A 25,117-nucleotide genomic window follows, 5' to 3' on the forward strand; every position below is an offset into this window, starting at 1 on the left:
TGTGAGAATGTAGGTGTGGGGGGAAGAGGGACCGAAATAGACAGGTGGAGTAAATGATCATATTAAAGTTTTCTGCAAGCCAACATGATCTAATGATGTAATGTTTCTGGCAGTCTGGGAAAATCTGTCAGATGTCACTGTGGCTAAATTCTGGCAAACAGCCAAGAAAGATGAAAATCACGTTTTGTCCAAATCTGGGTTTTTTTTGTCCATAACATCATCTTTAACCTTTAAAACATAAACATATTCTACTGAAACAAAGTGGAAATGTTTTTATTTAGTCTACATTGTAATCTCGACTGTCTGGTTTTCAGAGGTCACATCGGGTAACGAGGCAGTTTAACGAACACAGAACTAAATTCCGTCTAAAACCTTGCTCTATTCTCACAATTTGAGAAGTTATGTGGCAGTAGTATTGACATAAGCCGAATGAATTCAGCTTATAATCAGTGTGAAAATGTCAGCGAAAGGTTCCTGCACCGTCATATTATCAGTAAAAAACAAAAGAGTGCTTGAATGAGCCAGACAGACAAAAGCAGACAAAATGTTGTAAAAATGTCCATTACTAATCTAATAATAATAATAATAATAATAATAATAATAATAATAATAATAATAATGACTGAATGAAGCAGCGATTATTGTACAGCTGATGTTCAGAGATTGTTCAAGTGATGAGATTATGACGGGTTTCAAAGCAGCATGTTTTAGGTCAGGTTATAAGACCGAAAGTAATCCTATAAATCAACTGATTACTTATTTCCTTTTGCAAATTCATACAATACATCTTTTACCACTGCAAGTTATCTTTACCATGAATTTAGGCATATTACCATCTGTTGATGGTGTAAGAGTATTAGCCATGGCCAAAGTATTGTCGTTATTGTTAATCAACTACATTTAAACTACATTTTCTACAGAATTTGAAATCTGGGTCAAAAACACAGTCAACCGCACCTATTGGTTGTGTGGCACTTCAATCCTGAGCCTATAATTACTGATATTATCTCATCAAGCTGATTGCATTCTGGGAACCTGATTCAGAGTTTCGTCGTCATTCAACAGAGGCACGGATGAGAAAGCTGTGCATAGACCAACAGACATTAATAATAAGCAGAATAATAAGCAGAGGGAGTACAAAGTAAACCTAGATTGTTTTTGAGAAAGCAAAACAGTGTAAATCATGCAAAAGGTTTGAGAGCTTTTTACATATATAATATGCATAATGTGTAATAACACGTGCTGTGGGTAAGTTAAATCTAAATTTAAACTGGCCTGAGCAGGAAGCTAGCGCTGTCCGTTCTAAGCTTGACAACCGCTTCCTGACTTCGGGCCATGCGCCTCCCCCTCACACAGACAGTTGTCATTTTTTCCAGACCTCCATGCTGAGGTATCGAGGTCCTGGAAGAACCCATATTCGGCGCGCCTTTTTTTCCCCCTGCCCCCTCTAATTATTCAGCCATTATGGGGCTGGGTGAACATGGTTATGCACAAGGTGGAAGCTTGCGAGCTATCTCGCCCCTACATTGCTGGCATGGAGGAGGCCGGCGCTCCCTTCTAAAAGGTGTAGAGCCACTTCAGCCCTTAGGGGAATGCCTACATGGCAGCGTTCCAAGCCAGTGCGTCCCTGCACACCATGGAGGTTTTGCAGGCCTACCAGGATGACCTGCTGAGGGAGCTTGACTGCAGAAAGGGACTTAGCCCTGATGCAGTCTCTGAGCTGCCTGCGCAATAGGCCGTTCAGTGGCTGCACTATTTGCCATATAGAGGCACCTGTGGCTTAATCTTACAGGGATTAAGGACAAACCGCAGTGAAAAGATCTGAGATCTGTCATCTCAGCCAGGTGGGCCATGAAGGAAGCCTGACGCCTGAGGGCTAGGGATCCTGGGAGCCTTAGTGAGGCTTTCCCTACCTTCGACCCTGCCACCTCTGGTGTTTTGGTTTTCCCCTCATAAATCTATTCCCCCCAGTTTGTGCGTGCCAGTTCACTGTTTTGGGATGCCGGGGGGGACAACACGAGGTTGACACCTCTTTCAGACAGCCTGGCAGCATGGGAACTTCTGCCAGATGTCTCTCAGTGGGTCCTAGATACCGTAGGGTAAGGGTACAGGATCCAGTTCGCCACCCGTCCTCTTCCATTTCAGGCAGTGTTGCTCACAATCGTCGGCACACACCAAACTATGTTCCTCCAAGAGGAACTTCTCTCTCTTCTGAGAAAAGGGGCCATAGTACATGTTCCCCTTCCAGACTGAGACTGCCTTACAGAAGTCGTAAGAGAGATGGGGGGGCTGCATACAATTTTGGGCCTGCGAGCTCTGAACTCTGCCCTAATGACATTAAGGTTCAAGATGCTCTCTATGAACTGATCAGGGAGGCAGACTTCCTGTCGAGACAGGTGCTGAGGCTCGGGAGTTTGCCCATGGCATGTCCAAGGCTATCTTGCACCCCAGGGCTGGATATATCCCAAAGATGCGCAGGATGGCTTGTCGTCTGGTCATCCTGCAGGTCATCTGTCTTCTGCCTCATGACTCGGTGGAACAGGAGAGGCTGCACTTGCTGGCTCCAGTCAGAGCCCTTAAGACTTATGACCACCGCTCCAGCTTGTGGCATAAATCCCCCTCCTTATTCATCTGCCTTGGGAGCCGGGACAAGAGTATTCTGTTCTTCAAGCACACTGGGTGGTCGAGGCCTTTACCTAGGCCTACGAGTCACATGGTATTGCTTCGCCTCTAGGGGTCAGGGCTCTCTCCACTAGGGGTGTCGCCTCATCCAGTGCCCTCTCCAGGAGACTTGTGCCGCGGCAGGCTGGTCCTCTGCACACACCTTTTAGGTTTTATAACCGGGACCTGGACCCCACTTCTGGGTCTCAGGTCCTTCAGGGCTAATGGGTGTTCTGTTCCTGGTCCACTCGTGCTCTCTCATGGCCCCTGGGACAGACATCGACCGGTGTGTGGTGGCGTGGGTATTGACGTTCTCATAGCGTCAGTCATGACGCAACGTCGAGTTCCCTTGAAAGGGAACTACAACAGGTTGCGTATGTAACCCGGTTCCCTGAGAAGGAAACGAGACCCTGCGTCGCTGGCCACACCCAAAGTGTCCTCTTGCACTTCCTTCAGACAAAAAGCAAGCTGAATGGATGTGACCTAGATGCCCTTATATGAACATGCTGGCACATATTCCTCCGTCACATGTTCTATCCGAGCCAATGAATTGGCGTGTGTGCACACGAAGCTTCAGACACACTTCCTAGATAAAGTTTTCCCATAGCGTCAGTCATGACGCAGTGTCTTGTTCCCTTCTCAGGGATTACATACGCAACCTGTTGTAGTTTTCAGTGTAAGACATTTTGACCTCTGTTAGATAACCTTACACAGAATTTAGGTTATCAACAGTAGTCGAACAGTAGTTGAAGATAGAATTTTATTCAACTCCTTCAAATTTTATGATCAGGCACTTGGGGCATCTCAGGGAGCAGAAATGGGTTTGATATGATATCACCATTTACTTTGAAGATAGAAACATTTTTATTGAAAAATATTTTTTTTATAAATATATTGTGACTAGTAGGTTAGGTAAAAGAGAAATGCTTATGAGAAATGAAATTCATAAAGCTCTGAGTGTCTACTTTCATATGAGTCATTAAACACCACTGTGGAGTGTAACATGACATAGAAGTCATTTTTGGCCTCTGGTTAAATCTTCTTTCTTTGACATGCTGGTCTACAGTAGGTTTAATTAGCCTACTAAATTTCCCCTAAATGCTGTTTCTTGATTATGCAGCAGAGCTTTAGTTTTTTGGTCTGTCCAGCCTCTCTCAGGCTAATACCACAATGCTACAAAAAATATAACACCAAGCAACAAATTCTCAGTAAAATCATTAAACATCAGAATCATCACAAATATTTCAATGTATACATATTTAACATTTTTCTGAGTGCAGTTCTCTTTAAAGCCAAGACGAAAAGTTTTGGCCAATATGTAACAAGAGACCTATACTTAAAATTGTCTTCAGACATTTCAGACATTTAGACATTATAATCATTTAGATTATAGCTAATAAAAGTTTCAGGACAGATTTACTGCTCAATTAGATGTAATAGTAGTTACAATGTACTGCATTTAACACCCATTATGAAATTATGAGCTATGTGTGTCCACCATCTCTCTCTCTCTCTCTCTCTCTCTCTCTCTCTCTCTCTCTCTCTCTCTCTCTCTCTCATGGGTACAAGGTATATTCAGTGTCCACGTCTTTTAACTTAATACTGGAGTATCAGCCCCCCCCCACCCCTACCCCATTTATTTCTCAGTTAAACACTTTATTTCCTCTTGTCCCACTGCCACAGTATCTGCCTACAGTTTCATACATGGACAAAATTGTTGGTGGCCTTCCATTAAAGAAAGAACAACAAACAATGGTCACTGAGATAACGTGAAACTGACAAAAGAAATAATAAATAAAAATTTACTGAAAATTGACTAATAAAAATCAGACAATGCTTTTGAATTGTGGTTCAACAAAAGAAAAAAAACAAACTAATGAAACTGGTAATTAGCATCACAGGTATCTTCAAAATTGTCAGTCAGTCTGTCTATTTAAAGGGTGAATAGTAGTAGAAGTTTCAAGTTATTTCAGTGACCTATGTAAGTTTTTCTTTCTTAAATGGAAGGGTACCAACAGTTTTGCCCATGTGTGTATAATGTAATGTAAGGTAATGGCAACAATCTTGTATCTGTGTAAACATACATGCAGAAATACACACAGCATTTGCCTTCACGTCACATGAGCAGAGGCCAGGGCTAAATACACAGCTTAGCTGGCCTCATTAAAGCAAATGTCATTGTGGCTAATGGAAAAAAGGGCCTTTAACCCAGGGTCAGTAGAGCAACCATGCTAGCTCAATCAATTTACTAAACCTACTACACTTGAAATACTTTCAGACCTGTGGGTCTGACTCCTGCAGCCAGTGGAGATACAAGTGAGCTCTGGTATACTTTATTTTAGTGTAAAGTCATCAAAAAATAGTTCAAGAAAGAAACAATATTACTATGAAAAATTATTATTTTATTAATTATAATCATCATGAGTGTTTTCAGGTTAAATTTATTGTATATCTTGATAATGTGACTATTACTACATAAATTTGGCTGTAATAATTGTATAACTCAACGAATAAATCCTGGTGTATGATAAACAATATCAATTGTATTAATTCCCCGAAGGATACATTCACCCAAACGACTTTTGATGTTAAAAGCCAAAAAAAACCTCTCCAAATTATTTACTGCAAGAAGAAAATTCAATAATTCAAGATCCTGATTTATATGGATCCTTCACGTCTATTAACTATTTGCAATGTAGCGCACACAGTCCAGATATATATCATCACCCCTTGGAAAATTCAGGTTAGAAAGGATATGGAAAAAAAAAAACATCATGCTGAGATATAGGAGAAATCCAGCATTTGTTTGAAGAACACTTATTTTAAGAGAGTGTATAAAATTGGACCAAGGACTGTGGAGAATCTAGATAGATTCTGTTACACATTCTGTAAATTGCTTTGTATTTTCACATATGGTTTTGGTTAAAAAAAAACATCTTAATCACTTAAAAAATCACTTAGAAATCGAATTCACATTTATTCCTAGATTTGTGAAAAATTTCATTATTTCTTACCATGGGTGCCAGTAATTCTGAAGCTGACCGTAGTGTATTTTCTTTCTCTTCTTTTCTTTTCTTTAAAGCTTTTTTGGCACACACACACACACACACACACAGAATTACACAGTTCCCCAAGAATAGGAGCTGGAACTCTGGCTGAAGCACCTGCTGTTTTTTTGTTTTGTTTGTTATTTTATTTTATTTTATTGAAATAATTACTTTCACAGAATTGTCCTGTTTTTTTTTTTAGCCTCAATTCCTTGATCCTCACTCAGACATTTTAGGACCATTTTCTGTATTTTTTGAAATTCCTCTGTTGTGACGCTTTGACCTACGCAACAGTATATAAGGTGATATTAGCTTATCCTGACAGCTTTTTGCTGATTTGGCTGAAAGTGTGCTTTGGGGGAAATGAATTGCAGATGAGTTTACGATGCAATATCCCAGCAACGTTAACCACATTTTCTCTAGATCTTCACATTTCATTAGCCTCCATTTTTCCCCCAAATGGCACCCACAGCAGCGTGACCAGCTGTTACCTGACCCCTAAAGTGGTTTGTGTGTGTGTGTGTTTGTGTGTGTGTGTGTGTGCGTTGCAAGCTTGGGCATTGCACATGCATAGAAAAAGAGGTCTTTGGGGGCAAGAATGGATAAACTGCTCAGTTGTTAAAGAAATAAATCCTTGTCATTAAAATGTAATTATACAAGACAGTCCTCTGCCCCCCTCAGACACACACACACACACACACACAGACACACACACACACACACTATAAACTATATATATATTTACTTTTATAATACATGCTAGGGTGTGGATTTAAAAGGCATAATTATTCCACACTCCAGCAGGTTTCGAAGCAAACTCTTTTAAATAAAATCAATTAGCAAAGCTAAACATTAAGCTAACACTGCTGTTAGCAACTAAAACTCTCAGACTGCATCACAGCCTACAGACATGTCCGCAGAACACATGCTCACCAATCACACAGCACTCCCAGTCACAATGATTAAGGTCCTTCAGTACACTTACCCACTGCGAAGTACACTTCCTCAAGTATTTTATAAGGAACACCTGAACACCTGCTCATTCATGCAGTTATCTAATCAGCCAATAATGTGGCAGCAGTGCAATGCACAAAATCATTCAGAATGGGGGAAGTTGTGATCTCAGTGATTTTCACTGTCAGATTATTGTTGGTATCAGATGGCTGGTTTGAATATTTCTATAACTTTTGATTTCCTTGGATTTTTACACATAACAGTCCCTGTTAATTTTTCAGAATACTGCAATAAAGAATAACATTCAGTGAGGTGGCAGTTCTGCGGATGGAAGCTTGTTGAAGAGAGTGGTCAGTAGAGAATGACCAGACTGCTTAGAGCTACAGTAACTCAAATAATGCTCTGGATAACTGTTGTGAGCAGAAAAGCATCTAAGAATATCAAGAGATGAAGAAACATTTAGATAGATAGATAGATAGATAGATAGATAGATAGATAGATAGATAGATAGATAGATAGATAGATAGATAGATAGATAGATAGATACACTATATTGCCAAAAATATTCGCTCACCTGCCTTGACTCGCATATGAACTTAAGTGACATCCCATTCCTAATCCATAGGGTTCAATATGACGTCGGTCTACCCTTTGCAGCTATAACAGCTTCAACTCTTCTGGGAAGGCTGTCCACAAGGTTTAGGAATGTGTTTATGGGAATTTTTGACCATTCTTCCAGAGGCGCATTTGTGAGGTCACACACTGATGTTGGACGAGAAGGCCTGGATCTCAGTCTCTGCTCTAATTCATCCCAAAGGTGTTTTATTGGGTTGAGGTCAGGACTCTGTGCAGGCCAGTCAAGTTCATCCACACCAGACTCTGTCATCCATGTCTTTATGGACCTTGCTTTGTGCACTGGTGCACAGTCATGTTGGAAGAGGAAGGGGCCAGCTCCAAACTGTTCCCACAAAGTTGGGAGCATGGAATTGTCCAAAATGTCTTGGTATGCTGAAGCATTCAGAGTTCCTTTCATTGGAACTAAGGGGCCAAGCCCAGCTCCTGAAAAACAACCCCACACCATAATCCCCCCTCCACCAAACTTTACACTTGGCACAATGCAGTCAGACAAGTACCATTCTCCTGGCAACCGCCAAACCCAGACTTGTCCATCAGATTGCCAGATGGAGAAGCGCGATTCGTCACTCCAGAGAACGCGTCTCCACTGCTCTAGAGTCCAGTGGCGGCGTGCTTTACACCACTGCATCCGACGCTTTGCATTGCACTTGGTGATGTATGGCTTGGATGCAGCTGCTCGGCCATGGAAACCCATTCCATGAAGCTCTCTGCGCACTGTTCTTGAGCTAATCTGAAGGCCACATGAAGTTTGGAGGTCTGTAGCGATTGACTCTGCAGAAAGTTGGCGACCTCTTCGCACTATGCGCCTCAGCATCCGCTGATCCCGCTCCATCAGTTTACGTGGCCTACCACTTTGTGGCTGAGTTGCTGTCGTTCCCAAACACTTCCACGTTCTTATAATACAGCTGACAGTTGACTGTGGAATATTTAGGAGCGAGGATATTTCACGACTGGATTTGTTGCACAGGTGGCATCCTATCACAGTTCCATGCTGGAATTCACTGAGCTCCTGAGTGACCCATTCTTTCACAAATGTTTGTAAAAACAGTCTGCATGCCTAGGTGCTTGATTTTATACACCTGTGGCCATGGAAGTGATTGGAACACCTGATTCTGATTATTTGGATGGGTGAGTGAATACTTTTGGCAATATAGTGTAGATAGATAGATAGATAGATAGATAGATAGATAGATAGATAGATAGATAGATAGATAGATAGATAGATAGATGTTCTCAGGTATACAGTATATTGTGCTGTAATCCTGGGATAAATTAAGATTTCAAAATTATCTTCTATCTAGCTTTCATACCCAACTGCTTTCAATACTCAGCTATCCACCTACACACACACACACACACACACACACACTGTTCTTGGTTTGAAAAATGTAAATGTTCCATGTATTTCCTCTTCCTACATTCACTTTTAATGAGGTGCCCATTGAGAGCACTGTCAAACTGTACTGCAGAAAATGAGTAACGACGACCTTCATTATTAACCTGCGCACACACTCAGCGCATACTCAAAACCCACGCATCATTTCTCAGGTCTGTGACCCCGGTGTTTCTGCTTTCACAGCTATCATTACCCTCACACCAATTTACTTTTATCTCTGTTCATGTTCATATCCAAATTGTTTCCTTATTAGCCGTCCTCTGTGGTGTCTGGGATAAGGATAACAGAGAGAATGTCAAACGATCATGGAATATAGCTTAATTTATTCAGAATATAATGAGACTGTTGTTTTTCTTTTGTACAAACTTACTCATTTCATCTCCTACTCTTTATCATTAGTTTATTCAAAAGCAACTGACATTGCATTTCCTGGTGTGTTGAGGACATGGTATTTGCTTTGGATTTGCATGCTGGGCTCAAGAGCAGGAAATATCTGTCTCATCATATCTACCTCAGCTCCAACATACCCCCCCCCATGTTTCTAACTCTGCAAACAAGATATGACACCCATCAAACTGCTATACTGGAACCCTCAAGTCCAACTCACAACATACATATTTGTTTTCATATTTAAATTAAGACCTATGATATAATCAATATACAGTGTAAGAAAGTAGTGATGAGAAGTCAAAGATCTTAATGATGAAGTATTACAGTGCAGCAGTGGCAAAATACACAAAGTACTTTGGGTTCATCGGAGTCGAAATGAACACAGGGCAATTCCTGAATGTACATTATATACTGTTTGCAATTTAAATGCAAATTGAATTGAGTATTACCCAACACCTTTGCTTGTTCTTGTTAATGGTGTTTTCACCCAAATGGTCGGGTGATACTACTGTTTAAATGGTAATCATGGTCACCTACACCATTGCACCAAGGGGTCCTTGACGTCCCGCTGCCGCTTCCATGCTAAAATTGATTTTTAATTTAGTATTCCACACATATTACTCTATAATATTTAAACCATTTTGGAAATAAGCTCATCCTGACATATATCTCGGAGTGGAATCAGGGATGAGGCAGACTGTAATTTCTCATAATAAATACCTTCCTTAAATTCCTCAATTTGTGGAACTTTGTTATTTCTCCATTTTTCCAATAAAAGAAAAAAAAGCGTATGCATATATATATTCAGGTGTGGGTGTGGGTGTGTTTAAAAAATATATTAGCGTATTTCTAGATAATATAGTATATTGTGCTGTAATCCTGGGAGAAATTGAGGTTGAAAATTATCTTCTATCTAGCTTTCATACCCAACTGCATTCCATACCCAGTTATCCACCCACACACACACACACACACACACACACACACACACACACACACACACACACCTACACACACACACACACACACACACACATACACACACACACACACATGCACTGTTCTTGGTTGGGAAAATGTTCTTCTGGACTAAAAGATTCTACCTCGTTTCATTGGGCAAAACAGTAAAAGTTCCTATGAAACATGTAGTGGCAGCTAGTGTGAAGTATAATAAATATTAAATACTTAACATCATCAGTATAATATATTAATATGCCTTTGCTTTACTAGATGTAAAGCAATTCTAGTATATTGTTTGATACTGGGTTACTAGTGAGCAAGCCAGCTACATAGTTAGTTATCTAGCAAAAAGAGTCATTACACATTATCCAGAGAGTTATCTACATACAGCACTCTAACACAACAGGCAATCGCTACTAAATATAGCTTTCCTGCTGTAAAAGATAAATTGATAATTGGACCAGGGATGGTTATCTGTCTTCACTGTCTCAGACATTGCTGCTTTTGACTAAACATTTGCTTCTTGAAGTGTAGCCTTTCATCAGGAAGCTGTCTCGATATTGACTTTGTGTACTGTCTTTTAATTGGCTTACGGTCTTTTGAGGATTTCCCATGCCATAAAATCCCACTTTCCCAGTGTGAACAGTGCTTCCATCTTTTTTTGTCCATACAGTTATGTTATTCTTTCTGAAGATGGGCTGTCATTTGGGTTTTGCCTGTCATGTGATTGAGCCTGATTATTCTCACCCGTGTTCAGACCTTTCCTTAATTGGTCTGTGTATTTATATCCTTGTGTGTTCTAATTTCAGTGCATCCTTGTTGTTCTAAAGCTTCTGTGTTTTTATTTTGCTTTCTAAATCTGGATACTTCTTGTTTTAGGCCCTTAACTTTTTTCAGTTGTCCCATATTGTGATTATAGATATGCCTTATTTATTTATTTTTGCTTGCCTGTCTTATGAATTTGGAGTCCTGGAGTCCTGCCACTTCATCACATAAAAATAAATGGAACAAAGTTGAATATTTTATTTTAAAAAAGCTAAAGAAAATGTAAAGACACTGTGTAAAGACATTTGTATTAAAAAAGCACCATTACATACACCATAACAAGTGTGTCCATTCAAGACTGTAGATTAATGCTGTATTTGAGAATTCTAATCAACTGCCTATTAATGGAGTGACTGTGTATGACTGTGTATGAAAACACAGAGAAATCAACATGTTTTGCACTATTTATAATTATAAATAGTGCAAAACATGTTGATTTCTCTGTGTTTTCATGCAAGCACAAGCCCATAAAGTTAATACTGGGCTTATGCTTGCACTAGGCAATATAAGAAGCTGAATAAGGTGTGAACTAGAGGAGAGAACTATTACAATGCAATTGCATGAAGTCAACTCAACTCAATTAAACAACCCATTTAATGTAACACCATGCCTTGTGTCATGATCCCACAAAGCAGAGCATGGATACACTCCAGCCCTACAAGGGCACAAAACAGACGCATTAATGGAACTCATTTGCACAGCAGATGTGTAACCAGGTGCTACGTTGTGGTTTGCATATTCAGAAGCAGTGTTTGTCAGAACCAGGCAGCACAAAACACCATCTCCACAGAAGCATAGGCATGTTGTATGCTTATACAAATTATACAGAGGTGTTGACAAGAAAATACCAGCAAAGAGGTAAAGCATAATTTTACTTTAAAGGTGTATGTGGACGAGACAAACAGCAAGTCAACTACTACTACTAAGCAGCATCTCCATTTTTTTAAACCAAAGAGACAAGCACTACCAGGAGCTCGTGTGGGTCTTTTACATCTTGTGCCCTTTTCCCTGTAGTGAATCTGGGTGCATTTTATTTGCATTTGCATTCACTACTGCTTTTTCTATAACACTCCATGTAGAACAAGTAGTTTTCAGTCCCCCACATTGCAACGTCAGGATCCCACAATCTCACTGCTGAGGCCTGGGTTTAACTAACCCAGCCACCGAGGGGTTGCACTCTCAGTGTTGGTCCCAAGCCCGGATAAAATGGAGGATTGTGTTATGAAGGGCATCCAGTGTAAAACATGTATGAAAAATCTAATTATGTAGATTGGATGATCACTGTGGCGATCCTGAAGAGGGAGCAGCTGAATGGCAACAACAGCAACTCAGATAATAAGATGAACACACACTCTCTTATAGCTCCAGGGTTATTGGTTCAATCCTGACCTTGGGTTACTGTCTGTAAGTTTGGTGTGTCTGTGCTTCCTCAAGATTCTCAGGTTTGGTGGGTGGAATTGTGTGCATGTCCTGGGTTAGGGGTGCACAGTGTTTGTATGTACTTTTTGGCTTTCCTCTGGGTATTCTAGTTTCACCCCCTAGTCCAAATACATGTGTTGTAGTCTGATTGGCATCTCTAAATTGTCTATGTGAATGAGTGTGTGATTGTTTTCTTTATGCCCCTGTTTGGCCCCCAAACTGGTGTGTCCGTTGGCTTGTAGTACCCTGGAATAGTGTCCAGTTACATATGAGTTGAATAAGTGGTACATGGATATATGTAGAGATGATTGAGATATAAATAAAAATTTCAGTTGTAAACAGTTGACAGCACCATTTGTGGAGGGCTGAAGGTTGCCTGAGGGAGTATATGACAAACTCATAGTCAACAGAAGTACAACATATTTCACAAAACTTTTCTGTTTCTTTACCTGGCAGACATTTTTCTCCAAAGCAACATACAGGACCAGAAACTATTCACGTATTCAGCTGAGCACTTCCAGCCTCACAGTCTTCCCATGAGCTATCAATGCCTACGATTTCATTCTCTCCCATCATTTGAAACTGGCCAGCCAGACAGTACTATCAAGAAGCATGGCACATTTAAATTCTGAAAAGATTGGTGAAGTTACCCTTTAACACTGGGGCAGGCAGAGGAGATTTTTTTTTAAATGCCACAGAGACTGGTATGACAGCCATGAAAGGAATGAGAGCTCTGCATTTGAAAACAGCTTGGCCTTTTATTATACAGGACTAACATTCAGTGATAGAAATGTTAGGATAGAGAGAGGGGTTGCGTGAGGATAGTATAGGGGCTAGGTTTTTTTTTTTCTCTCTTATTTTAAGTTTGCAATCCATCAGATCAGTCTGAAGAGTCTGAAGAAAAACAGATAAAAGCAGAATTATATAGAGAGAGAAGGTTATGAAAGAAATATAAAAAGGAGCAAGATCTAAAAATGCTTTTTTTTAAACTTTAAAGCCGTAAGATCTATTTTTAAACCGCATATCTCAGATCTTAGATATCAATTCAGGCTTTTATGGAAATAGTGCTAATAATGAGTTATGATTTATATAAAACACACACACACACACATCTAAAGATAAATCTGTTTAATGCACATAGCCTCTGTAACAAATACTTATCTCATTCCATCATGTTGCTGCAAATAGCTTAGTTGCAGATGCTGCGCTATGTGAATGCTTAACATACTTGTGTACAAAAGGACACAGTTCTCCAGAAATAGCATCAACTACACTGGAAATCTGATAAGACATTTTCTTTCGTTTGCACATACAAACAAAACATTTGCACATGACCAAACTTATATATGAATCGTAACTATCACACTAGTTTTCATTCAGATTTATAGTCCATTTAAATATAAAGCCAGCTGCTTTCTTTCTACAGCAACACCTTTTCCCTCCTCTGTGTCTATCATTCAAGTCACAGAGCCTTTGTTTTTCATTTCTTGGGAAGAATTGCTTTGTATTTTTGTACTTTCTTTAAGGACATTAGGAATCAGGAATGCAAATAAGTTCTAATTGTAAGTCTAAGACACTATATCCTGAAGTATTTTATTTCCTCCTTATTTTCTGCTCATGTGTACTAATATTTCAGAGTTTGTGAACTAGATAGTTCCTGTTTCCTGTTTCTACTAGATAGAAAAGAAAAGATCTTTTTTTTAACCAAACTTCCTTTATGAAAATGAAATGGAAAAAAAGAGCCCCATCCATCAGCGATCTTTTTTAATCCTACACTTCCTCCTGTTTTAAATTCTGTTGTTTGTCCACTTAAACTGCCTCATCTGTCTGTCCAGATGTTCAATCCTTCATCTCATAACTGCAAACATTTCTTAAGAGATTCATTATAGTCAATAAATAATTCATAGTATTTACTTTATTATAAAAGGATGATACGCTGGGCCATTAACAGGTCAAGGAAGCCAGAAGTATGAGTTTGACACCCACTGAAAACCAAATGAGTTTCTAGAGCATGGTCATGGCTCCTCTCAGGAAGGATGGAAATGGAAAATCAAGACAAATTCGATGTGCATCACACTCACAAACACAATGTTCTCATGCCAAAAAAGGAAAAACTGACTAAGTTAATGTTCTGATGATGGGGGTATAAAGGTTCATCTGAGTTGTTACTGAAAGACCTAATGCACAAAGCTGCAGTGTTTCTGTCTGAGTCAGACTAACAGCCAGCTGTTTGCTCAGCCTGCGTGATTAAGCTGCTCCTCTCCTGCCACTTTCCTTTTAAAGCAGCTGTCAGAGCTCTGGAGAAACGTCCAATTCACAGCTTGGATATTAGTGCACTGTTCAAGGCCTTTGGTTAAGAGTGATGGCAGCACACACACACACGCGCACACACACACACACCTAAATGCAGGATTTATGTCCTGATGTCTCACCCATCTTTGTGAAAGCACATGCACTCACAATTTATCTCTATTTCATGTGCTTAATGGAAAACTCCACTCTTGCATATTAATCTTTTCACTGAATGAACATGTTCAGCAAAGTCCAAGATTGATTTCGGAATGAAATTCTGTTCAAACTTCTTTCATGGACAAGTCGCCCATATCACACACAATGCCATTCCGCTACTCACGGATATTGGTGCTGGCGGGATTTTAATCCTCAATTCATCTCTACCTGAACAGAATGATGCGGCAGTGCTTTAGTACTATTTTAGTGTGTCTAGGTCTGTCACCTCCTCAACCGTACACTTTGCTCAAACAGATCAGGTACCGAAGCTTAAACTTCAACACCATTGCACTCATCATCTTGTAGATTGCTAGCTAGCCAAGTTGAGTAGTAACACCTATAGTATTGTAGTCACATGACAATGCCAACATGGCAGAAATATATGTAATATGTCCAGACTGTATTTATACTGCATGTATATACTGATCAGTACATACTGTACCAACAGTCTAAGGTGTAGGTACTGAATCGAATGCAGCAAGTAATATCACAGTACAGGATTTTAGACACACACTGACTCATCACTTTTCACTTCATTAGCTATCTGAGGAGTTTAGGAAGTTCGATTTGTGTTGTTCATCCAGTTTAGACCATGTTTTTCTGAGGTTTCTGGGAAATGGACATGAGTTTATTTACCTATTGATTTGTTGGAGAGATGTTCTAGCTGTTCTAGCACAGAACCCCCACACACCAATGCTGTATACTATATATCAATAGTTCAGTCAAGGGCTGTTGCTAGACTTCCCTGGTCAGACGTGTGCCTGTGTATACACTCCAATTTCCTGTGACCCTGTGCACCCTGTCCAATGTAAACATTTATGAGTGTTTGGACAGCTCAAGTGCTATGAAAAGATACAAGTTGAATGGCTATCAATCACCCAGCTACAAGGTTGAAGCTATGTTTCTCAACTCAAACCCTTCACTGATAAATCATGTCTTTATGTCTGAGTATATTTGAGTGGGAAATAGCAGAACCAGCGTCATTTTGCAGGATTGAACATTACAGCTCCTAATTTGAATGTTATTCCGAAAGAATGCAGCACTGTAGTGGAATGTCTGTGTTTGGGTTTGTAGGCCCTAAGCATACCAAATCATTCTGACAGCAAAGACCTTCCTTTTCATGGCCTGCATGTTAAATGACAGTTGGATGTGCTTAGCCATGTTTTTCAGTGACAGTGAAACTTGCTAACATTGTACTAATTGATCAGATTCAGATGATGTGGCCGTGTGAAGAACTTTAACATCACATGACCAGAATCAACAACTACATTTTCACACTAGGCTAGTTTGTTTTGTAAACTGTTGAAGAAAGGACATTATCAACATTTACATTATTTACTGTTCAGTGTCACCCAAATGAGGATGAGGTTCCGTTCTGAGTCTGGTTCCTCTCAAGGTTTCTTCCTCATATCATCTCAGGGAGTTTTTCCTTGCCACCATCACCTCAGGCTTGCTCATTTGGGATAAATATTAGAGATAAATAGTAACTTAACTTTAAACTTTATCATTGTATTCTATCTTTCTATACTTCTGTAAGGCTTGTCCATTGTTAAAAGTGCTATACAAATAAACTGAATTAAATTAAATTGAATAGATAGATATAAATAAATATAATATAAATAGTGCTGACCAATATATAGTCTGTGTGGTTCTTAGTAAGTCCCTGATGGACAGTTGTGATATTTACTTTGTTTCAGTGGTGAAAATCACAACACTTTTAACCTGGTTGACTGTTAACTTGAATTAAAATGATTTTAATGATGTCAGTGAAAAGGTTCAGGAATAAAAAGCTATATGGCTCCAAGAAATACCCAGAATTTCACTGTGCATGTTTAAACAATTAGCCTGAATAATTGGGAAAAATTGGATTGGATTGTGCTTATGTCTGGACCTAAACCTCTCCCTCTTTATTTAGCAAATAATTTCACAAGACCTCTACCTTAGATCTGCTGCTGTGGTCATAAAGAGCTTTGTCCTTTTGTTCATCCCAGGACTTTATTCTTAATATGCTTATACTGAGCATGCTTTTACATTAAACACACTATGTAATGTTTAATTACATTAAACCTCACACTATGAGGTTTCTCACTTTTGGGTCTGGTTCCTTCCAAGGTTTCTTCCTGATCACATCTCAGCAATTTTTCTTGACACTCTCTCTTCTGGCTTGTTTATTAGGCCCCGAAATCAACATCCTAAATCCAATTAAAATGCAGTTCCAGTCCTAAAACCAGTCCCTGGTTTGAGACTAGATGTGGGCGTGTCCAGTGATGTGACAAAGGTGAGAAAATTTTAACTTTATGCAAATACTGTATGGAACGACTTAGTGTAATGGGAGTGAAGATATTGCATGACATTCGTAGCAAACAGCATGCACTGCTTCTCCTTCATCTGGTATATGATGCATACACTGCTGAATTTTCTGAAATTTTGCTCCAGAATGATCTATGGTGAAGTGGAATGCTAGCTGTGCCACCCACTGATAACCATTATCACTATGGCAACCAGTAGTAGCAATGCCTGCTGACAACTTCAGAGTACCGCATCTGCGAACGAAGCTTTGATTGTGACACAATGCTGTCTGGATTTTTACTTTTGGTTTATTCGAGTGTAAATGTCACCACATGCACATCTGTACTAATGCTTTGACTGTGGAATGCTTTTTGCCTTGTGGCAGGTAGGGACATGATGAGACGAGAGTTTTTGACTCTTGTTGATGTTATGCATTCAGCGTTGGTGAAAAAGTCCCTGTGTGAATGTGTGTGGGGTGCACATTCTCTCGTGTGTCTACCACATTTCTTCTTTTTATCTTTCATCTTTATGCACAATGTGCCAAAATAAACACATTCGGCTTTGAAATGCTCGCTTTGTGATTGTGGACATCAACCATGTGTGTGTTTCATGCATTACTTCTTGCATCCAAAAAGATAAGGAGAAAAAACTGTGGGTTTTTTTGTCTCTGCTTTCCCAGAAGAATGAAAAAAAAATGAATGAAAAAAAAACAAGAAAAAAAATAAAATAAAATAGATGGAACAAATCACTTTTATTTGATAAAACTAAGGATGAGACTGACAAGCCTGATACACATGTGAACTAAAATTCTAATCACTTGTTCTGATATGTTTTTAATACAAAAATTACTAACAAGTTTACTTCTGTAACGCCTCTTCAGGTGGAGGAGTGTTAGAGTCCATGTGCAGATTTCGTAAAGGACGGTGGGCAGAAATCGTGGTCAAGATAACGAAAGCAAAGGGTCAAATACCAGAAAGCTGTCACTCAGAAAACTAATCCAAAACACAAATCCGAAACTCGAGGTCAAGAGATAAACTGGCAAGGTCATACACGAGGTAACTAGACAATAACAGAATAAAGGCTTGGCAAGTGACACAAACGGAAACAATGCTTCGCAATGAGGCTGAGGTGGCGCGCTGCTTAAATAAGCCTCAGTACCGGAAGTGGCCAGAGATAGTTAATATTCGGGCTAGGGCTCCCTCTGGTGTTCTGGCCCAGACTGTTGTGTGACAGAACCCCCCCGTCTAGGGACACCTCCAGGTGTTCGTCATCATGGGCACCCCCTCGGGCGAGGGGCCGGTCTGTGGGGAAAGTTCAGGTGAAATTCTTCGATGAGTGCAGGGTCCAGGATGTCCTGCCTATTGACCCAGCAGAGCTCCTCTGGACCGTACCCCTCCCAGTCCACCAAGTATTGGAGGCGGCCACCCTGTCGACGCGAGTTGAGAATGGTGTGAACGCGATAAGCGAGGGAGCCGTCGATGTCCAGGGGAGGAGGTGGTTCATGGGTTTCGGAGCGCGTGGTTTGAGGTTCATGATAGGGCTTGAGCAGAGATACATGGAACGTGGGCGAGATACGATAAGAGGCAGGCAGTTCCAGGCGATAAGAGACAGGATTAACCTGACGAACGATCTTGAAGGGGCCGATGAATTTGGGGCTGAGTTTGCGACAGGGTAGTTTGAGTTTCAAATTACGCGTGGATAGCCAAACTCTCTGACCCACCTGGTAGGCTGGGTGAGACCGACGTCGGCGATTGGCCTGAATTGCCTGTCTTCGTACTGCCCTTTGAACATGGGCTCGCTCCCAAGTCTCTTGGCTACGTCTAGCCCAGTCGTCCACTGCGGGGACATCGGAGGGTTCTTCAGACCATGGGAATAAAGGTGGTTGATAGCCTAGTACACATTGGAACGGCGTCAGCCCCGTAGAGGAATGGGTTAAGGAGTTCTGGGCATATTCGGCCCACGGGAGGAACTCACTCCATCTATGTTGCTCCTTGCTGCAGTATACTCGCAGGAACCTCCCCAGCTCTTGATTCAGGCGTTCGGCTTGTCCGTTGGACTGGGGATGATATCCCGAGCTCAGACTGACGTTGATCTCCAATTGCTTACAGAACTCCTGCCATACTCTAGAGGTAAACTGCGGCCCTCGGTCTGATACTATGTCCTCCGGGATGCCAAAATTTCGGAACACGTTATGAAAAATAGCTATGGCGGTTTCCATAGACGTGGGTCTTTCATAGGGATGAGTTTACACCCCTTGGAGAACCGGTCTTTGACGACCATGATCGTGGTGAAGCTCTGCGACTCGGGGAGGTCTGTGAGAAAGTCTATAGAGAGGTGCGACCAGGGGTGTCGTGGGATGGGTAGCAGTTCCAGCAGGCCCTCAGGCAAATGGCGGTCGGTTCGAGATTGGGCACACACGGGACAGGAACGTACAAACCCCTCCACATCCTGATTTAGAGAGGGCCACCAAAAGGTCCGGCGCAGTAGCTGAGTAGTGCGGTGCATACCTGGGTGGCCGGTGCTGGGGCTCTCGTGGGTCCACTTAATCAGTCTGTGACGGAGTGTCGTGGGCACAAACCGCTTGGAGGGTGGACAGTTTGGGGGGGGTGCCTCGGACGTGCAGGCCTGTTCGATCTCACCCATGAAATCCCAACGTATAGGAGCAACCAGCACAGACGGCGGAAGGATGGTGTCTGGGTGAATGGAGGGTTCGCAGACTTCATGAATTCTAGAGAGCGCATCTGCTTTTCCGTTTTTGGACCCAGGACGATAGGTGACCGTGAATTTGAATCGCGAGAAAAACAGTGCCCACCTGGCTTGGCGTGAGTTCAGATGCTTGGCTTCCCATAGATAGGCTAGGTTACGGTGATCTGTAAGAATGAGGAACGGGTGAACTGCCCCCTCCAGCCAATGTCTCCACTCCTCCAGAGCAGCCTTCATGGCTAGTAGTTCCTTGTTACCCACGTCATAGTTCATTTCCGTCGGGGTTAGCTTACGAGAGAAGAAGGCGCATGGGTGTAATTTGCCTGACTCTGGCTGGCGTTGAGAGAGCACCGCCCCGAGGCCACTGTTGGAGGCATCAACCTCTACTGTGAACGGTAAGTCTGGTCGGGGGTGCCGGAGTATGGGGGCAGACGAGAAGCTTTGCTTGAGCTTACTGAAGGCATTGCTGGCTTGGTCAGTCCATCTGAGTTTACGTGGCTTCCCCTTTAGTAACGAGGTCAAGGGACTGGCTATGGTGCTATAGTTCCGAATGAATCAGCGATAAAAGTTAGCAAACCCCAGAAATCGCTGTAAGCCCTTAATGTTGGTGGGCTCCAGCCAGGATGTGATCTCTGATACTTTGGACTGATCCATTTCTATTCCTTTTTGAGATATCACATAGCCCAGGAACGTTATGGAGGGACGGTGGAACTCACACTTTTCCAATTTTACGAAGAGGTTGTGGGCTGCTAAACGGTGAAGTACGTCACGAACGTGGGAAACATGTTGCTCATAGTTGGATGAGTAAATCAGTATGTCATCTATGTATGCTATAACGTGACTGTGGAGCATGTCTCTGAACACTTCATTTATCATAGATTGGAAAAACGCTGGGGCGTTGGTGAGTCCATATGGCATGACTAAGTACTCGTAGTGTCCATTCATGGTGTGAAAGGCTGTCTTCCATTCATCTCCTTCTCGTATCTGAATCAGATTGTAAGCACTGCGCAGATCGAGCTTAGTGAATATTTTAGCTCCTTGTAGCTGTTCGAGGGCGGCCGGGACTAAAGGGAGTGGATAGGGGTACGGCACAGTGATGGCATTCAGACCGCGGTAATCAATGCATGGCCGGAGCCCTCCATCCTTTTTTTCCACAAAGAAGAAACCCGCAGCTGCCGGCGATGTAGAGGGTCGGATATATCCGGCAGTGAGGGCCTCTTCGATGTAGTCCTCCATGGCCTTTTTCTCAGGGATGGAAAGAGGGTAAACTCGACTCTTGGGTGGTGTGGTGTTAGGCAGGAGTTCTATGGTACAATCCCATGGTCTGTGTGGTGGGAGCCTGGTCACGTTCTCTTTACTAAAATCCTCCTGCAGGTTGGAATATTCCTGAGGGAGCGATATTCGATCGGTTGAACCTGGGCTTTCTATGGACGTAGCGAGGCATGGACGAGGAGTGTGAGCCTGAAAGCAGTTTTTTATGCAGGAAGGAGCCCACCTGCGGATGTCACCGTTCTTCCAGGAGATATCGGGGTCATGAAGCTGCAGCCAGGGGAAGCCCAATACTACGGGGTTAGATGGGGAAGAGATGACAAAGAATGATAGTCACTCACGATGGAATAACCCGAGTTGGAAGTCTATGGGTGGTGTGTGATGAGAAATGAGGCCCCCTCCGATGGGTTGGTCGTTAATGGCGGTCACATGGAGTGGGGGCACGCATGGGACTGTGGGGATGTGAAGGTCGTGCACCAGATTAGCGTCAATGAGGTTAACCGCCGAGCCCGAGTCAATCAGCGCTGTGACACAGAACTTAGAATTAGCAAAGAGCAAGAAAGCAGGAAGAGAAACCTTGGATAAATGCTCAATAGTCTCTACCTGGGTTGTAGCTGGCTTCTCAGGACATCGAAGCACACGGTGGCCCGGTTTGCCCGGAGCTTAGTGCGCCACTCGTACTCGGCCTCTGTAACTCGAGCCCTCCCTAGTTGCATCGGTTCGGTTAGATCCTCTGTGTGTTGCTGGATATCATACCATCATGCGGCATGGCATAGCACGTGAACTGGTGGCTGCAGGTCGGTGTTGACGGCGCAGGTTGTCTAGACGAATGGCAGTGGAGATGTATTGGGATAGCATCATGCTGGTGTCGCGGCAGGCCATTTCCGCTTGTAATTCTGGGTTGAGTCCCTCGCGGAACACCGCCATGAGAGCTGTCGCATTCCATCCAGACTGAGCGGCCAACATGCGGAAATTTAATGGCATAATCCGCGGCCGCGTCCCTCCCTTGGCGCAACTCCAGCAACTGTACAGACACATCCTTGCCTCCCGCTGGGTATTCAAACACTTCCCTGATTAAGTTTGCGAAATAATCCGCGGACGCTTTGACTTGGGGGTCTGAGTCCCAAACTGCTGCAGCCCAATCTAGCGCTCGTTAGCAGAGATAATATGAATGCGCACCTGGTTCTCTCGTTGCTGTATGCCTCTGGCTGATGAGCGAAATAGTTATCACATTGACGAAGGAAACCCCTGCAGCGTTCGGCGGATCCATCAAACTTTTCAGGTAAGGCAAAACGAGGAAGTTCGCTGCGTATGTGGAATGCCGACGCCGTGGCGGCTGTTTGGTCTCACGGCTGTTGCTGAAGTTGTAGATTAGCGGCTTTCAGCGAGTCAACCTCTTCCTGATAAGCACGAAGGAGGGCTCGTTGTCGCCATAACGCCGCTCGCATATCCGCTGGACTCATTTCAGGCGAAGCATTCTGTAACGCCTCGTCAGGCAGAGGAGTGTTAGAGTCCATGTGCAGATTTCGTAAAGGATGGTGGGCAGAAATCGTGGTCAAGATAACGAAAGCAAAGGGTCAAATACCAGAAAGCTGTCACTCAGAAAACTAATCCAAAACACAAATCCGAAACTCAAGGTCACGAGATAAACTGGCAAGGTCATACACGAGGTAACTAGACAATAACAGAATAAAGGCTTGGCAAGTGACACAAACGGAAACAATGCTTCGCAATGAGGCTGAGGTGGCGCGCTGCTTAAATAAGCCTCAGTACCGGAAGTGGCCAGAGATAGTTAATATTCGGGCGAGGGCTCCCTCTGGTGTTCTGGCCCAGACTGTTGTGTGACAACTACTAATCTACTCTTAATAAGAGGTAAGTTTCATTACACATTTCATACTGGTACAGGCTATTATCACAATTTTTATGTTATTATATTATACAGAATAACATTGATTATTACTCATTACAGTGGCACGTGTCAGTGAACAGTCAGTTCTTGAAGTTGATGTGCTGGAAGCAGGAAAAATGGGCAAGCGTAAAAATCTGAGCGCCAAATTGTGATGTTAGACGACTGAGTCAGAGCATCTACAGCATCAACAGCAGGTCTTGGATGATGTTCCTGGTTACTAGTGCCAGATAACACAACACACTTTCAAAGGTCTTGTGGAGTCCATGCCTCAATGAATCAGAGCTGTTTTGGTGTCTCAAGAAGACCGTACACCAGGTGGTTTTAATGTTATGGCTGATCAGTGTATATGGATATGGCGTTCATATAGTGTAATGGACTTAAGCCATAAAGGCATACGTGCTATACCAATACCATTAATTCCACTATTCAAATCCGAAATCTTTGAGAGAATAATGCTGTACCTAAATTTACTGGTATTCATTATTTATAGCATAAACTGTTATTTTCATGACTATGATGAGTGACAGCAATAACACATCACTTGACCATATGCTGAACTATAAACAAGTGCACTGTTAGGGATGTAGGGATGTAACCAGATACAGATACATTATTCAAAATGAACAGATAATGTCTTCTAAAGATGTATAGATACAAATGCAGAAAGAAATAAGAGGACGTGATTTTGACTAGCAGCAGAACTGGATAGTAGCTTTATATCTGCTGTGTGTCCAGTAAACCTTTCTGACCCTTTTCGAATGTAACAAACCTAAAAATTACTTTGTGAAAGACAGTTAGGTACACTTTAGTCACATTTGATAGAAAGCTTGAAAGAAAGCTCCCGAGGACATATGGTTGAGAGCAGTTATGCACCCAAGTGAAGTACCTGAGGAACTGTACAAGCTGAATAGTGTTATGCTCTTCAGATTGCTATTTAAACTTTGGTTGAAATTGAAAATGTACTTTTTTTTCAGTGTTCACAAGGCCGTAGTTGTAGGGTTACACCCTTAATTTCCAGCTGGTATGTGATGCTGATTGTCGATGATAGATGTTATGTACACATTTAAAGACATGATTGAATGCTGTGTGAGCTTATTAAGTATATAAGCACTTGTAGGCAGCTCATTTTAGTTGCCGTGGCTTGGCGCCACTCGATCCTGCGGTATTTCCTGAGCTTCAGGCAGACGGCACCAAACTAACTGCCTTCTGCTATTGAAGGGAAATTTAAAGTAGAAAATAATGATTAGGGCATAAATAAAGACTATCATACTAATTAAATCAATATTAGGTGCACTACTAAGCATTGGAGCTGTTTAAGTGTGGTATGAATTAAATTTGCAACTAAAATAAAAAAAAAAATGAAAAAAAAGCTAAGCATGTGATGTGGAGTTTGCCCAAAACAGAGGCATGTCTCAATTATCCAAAATGTTTTTCCAATCTTCAGCTCTCCAGTTTAGGTGAAACACAGAGCACAGTCTTTCAGCTCCTACATAACTTATAGTTTCATTCATAATAAAACACTACCAGCTGCATTAGTGTTATGTTGTGATGATTATGAGGGTTACCAACCACATACTCCTACATATTTACTGTACATGGATAACTCTAACCATATCCTATGTGACTGAATTGTGTAATATTAAAACAATTCTTTTTCTTACATCCAACATGATTTGATCAGGTATATTCAAAGCCATGAATAAAATCAAACACTTTTGTAACAGGCACATTAACACTGCCATGTGGTACTATTCTACCTTTCAATTAAATTCAATTTATTTGTATAGTGCTCTCAACAATGGACATTGTCTCAAAGCAGCTTTACAGAAGTATAGAAATATAGAAAAATTGATAAAGTTCAAAGTCATTTTTTATCCCTAACATTTATCCCGAATGAGCAAGCCTAAGGTAACGGTCGCAAGGAAAAACTCCATGTGATGATATGAGGAAGAAACCTTGAGAGGAAACAGACTCAAAACCTCATCCATATTTAGGTGACACTGGACAGTAAATAATGTAAATGTAAATGATGTTCATAATCGGTTTATAGTCAGACATTGTGCAAGTCTGTGTAGTTTCTGAGTTCATTATTGACTGAGCATTAATTACTACCTGCCAAAAGCTGACAGATGCACCAAAGATGGTGTAATA

Source organism: Hemibagrus wyckioides, linkage group LG28 (genome assembly GCF_019097595.1).
Source record: "Hemibagrus wyckioides isolate EC202008001 linkage group LG28, SWU_Hwy_1.0, whole genome shotgun sequence".
Classification (NCBI taxonomy): Eukaryota; Metazoa; Chordata; class Actinopteri; order Siluriformes; family Bagridae; genus Hemibagrus; species Hemibagrus wyckioides.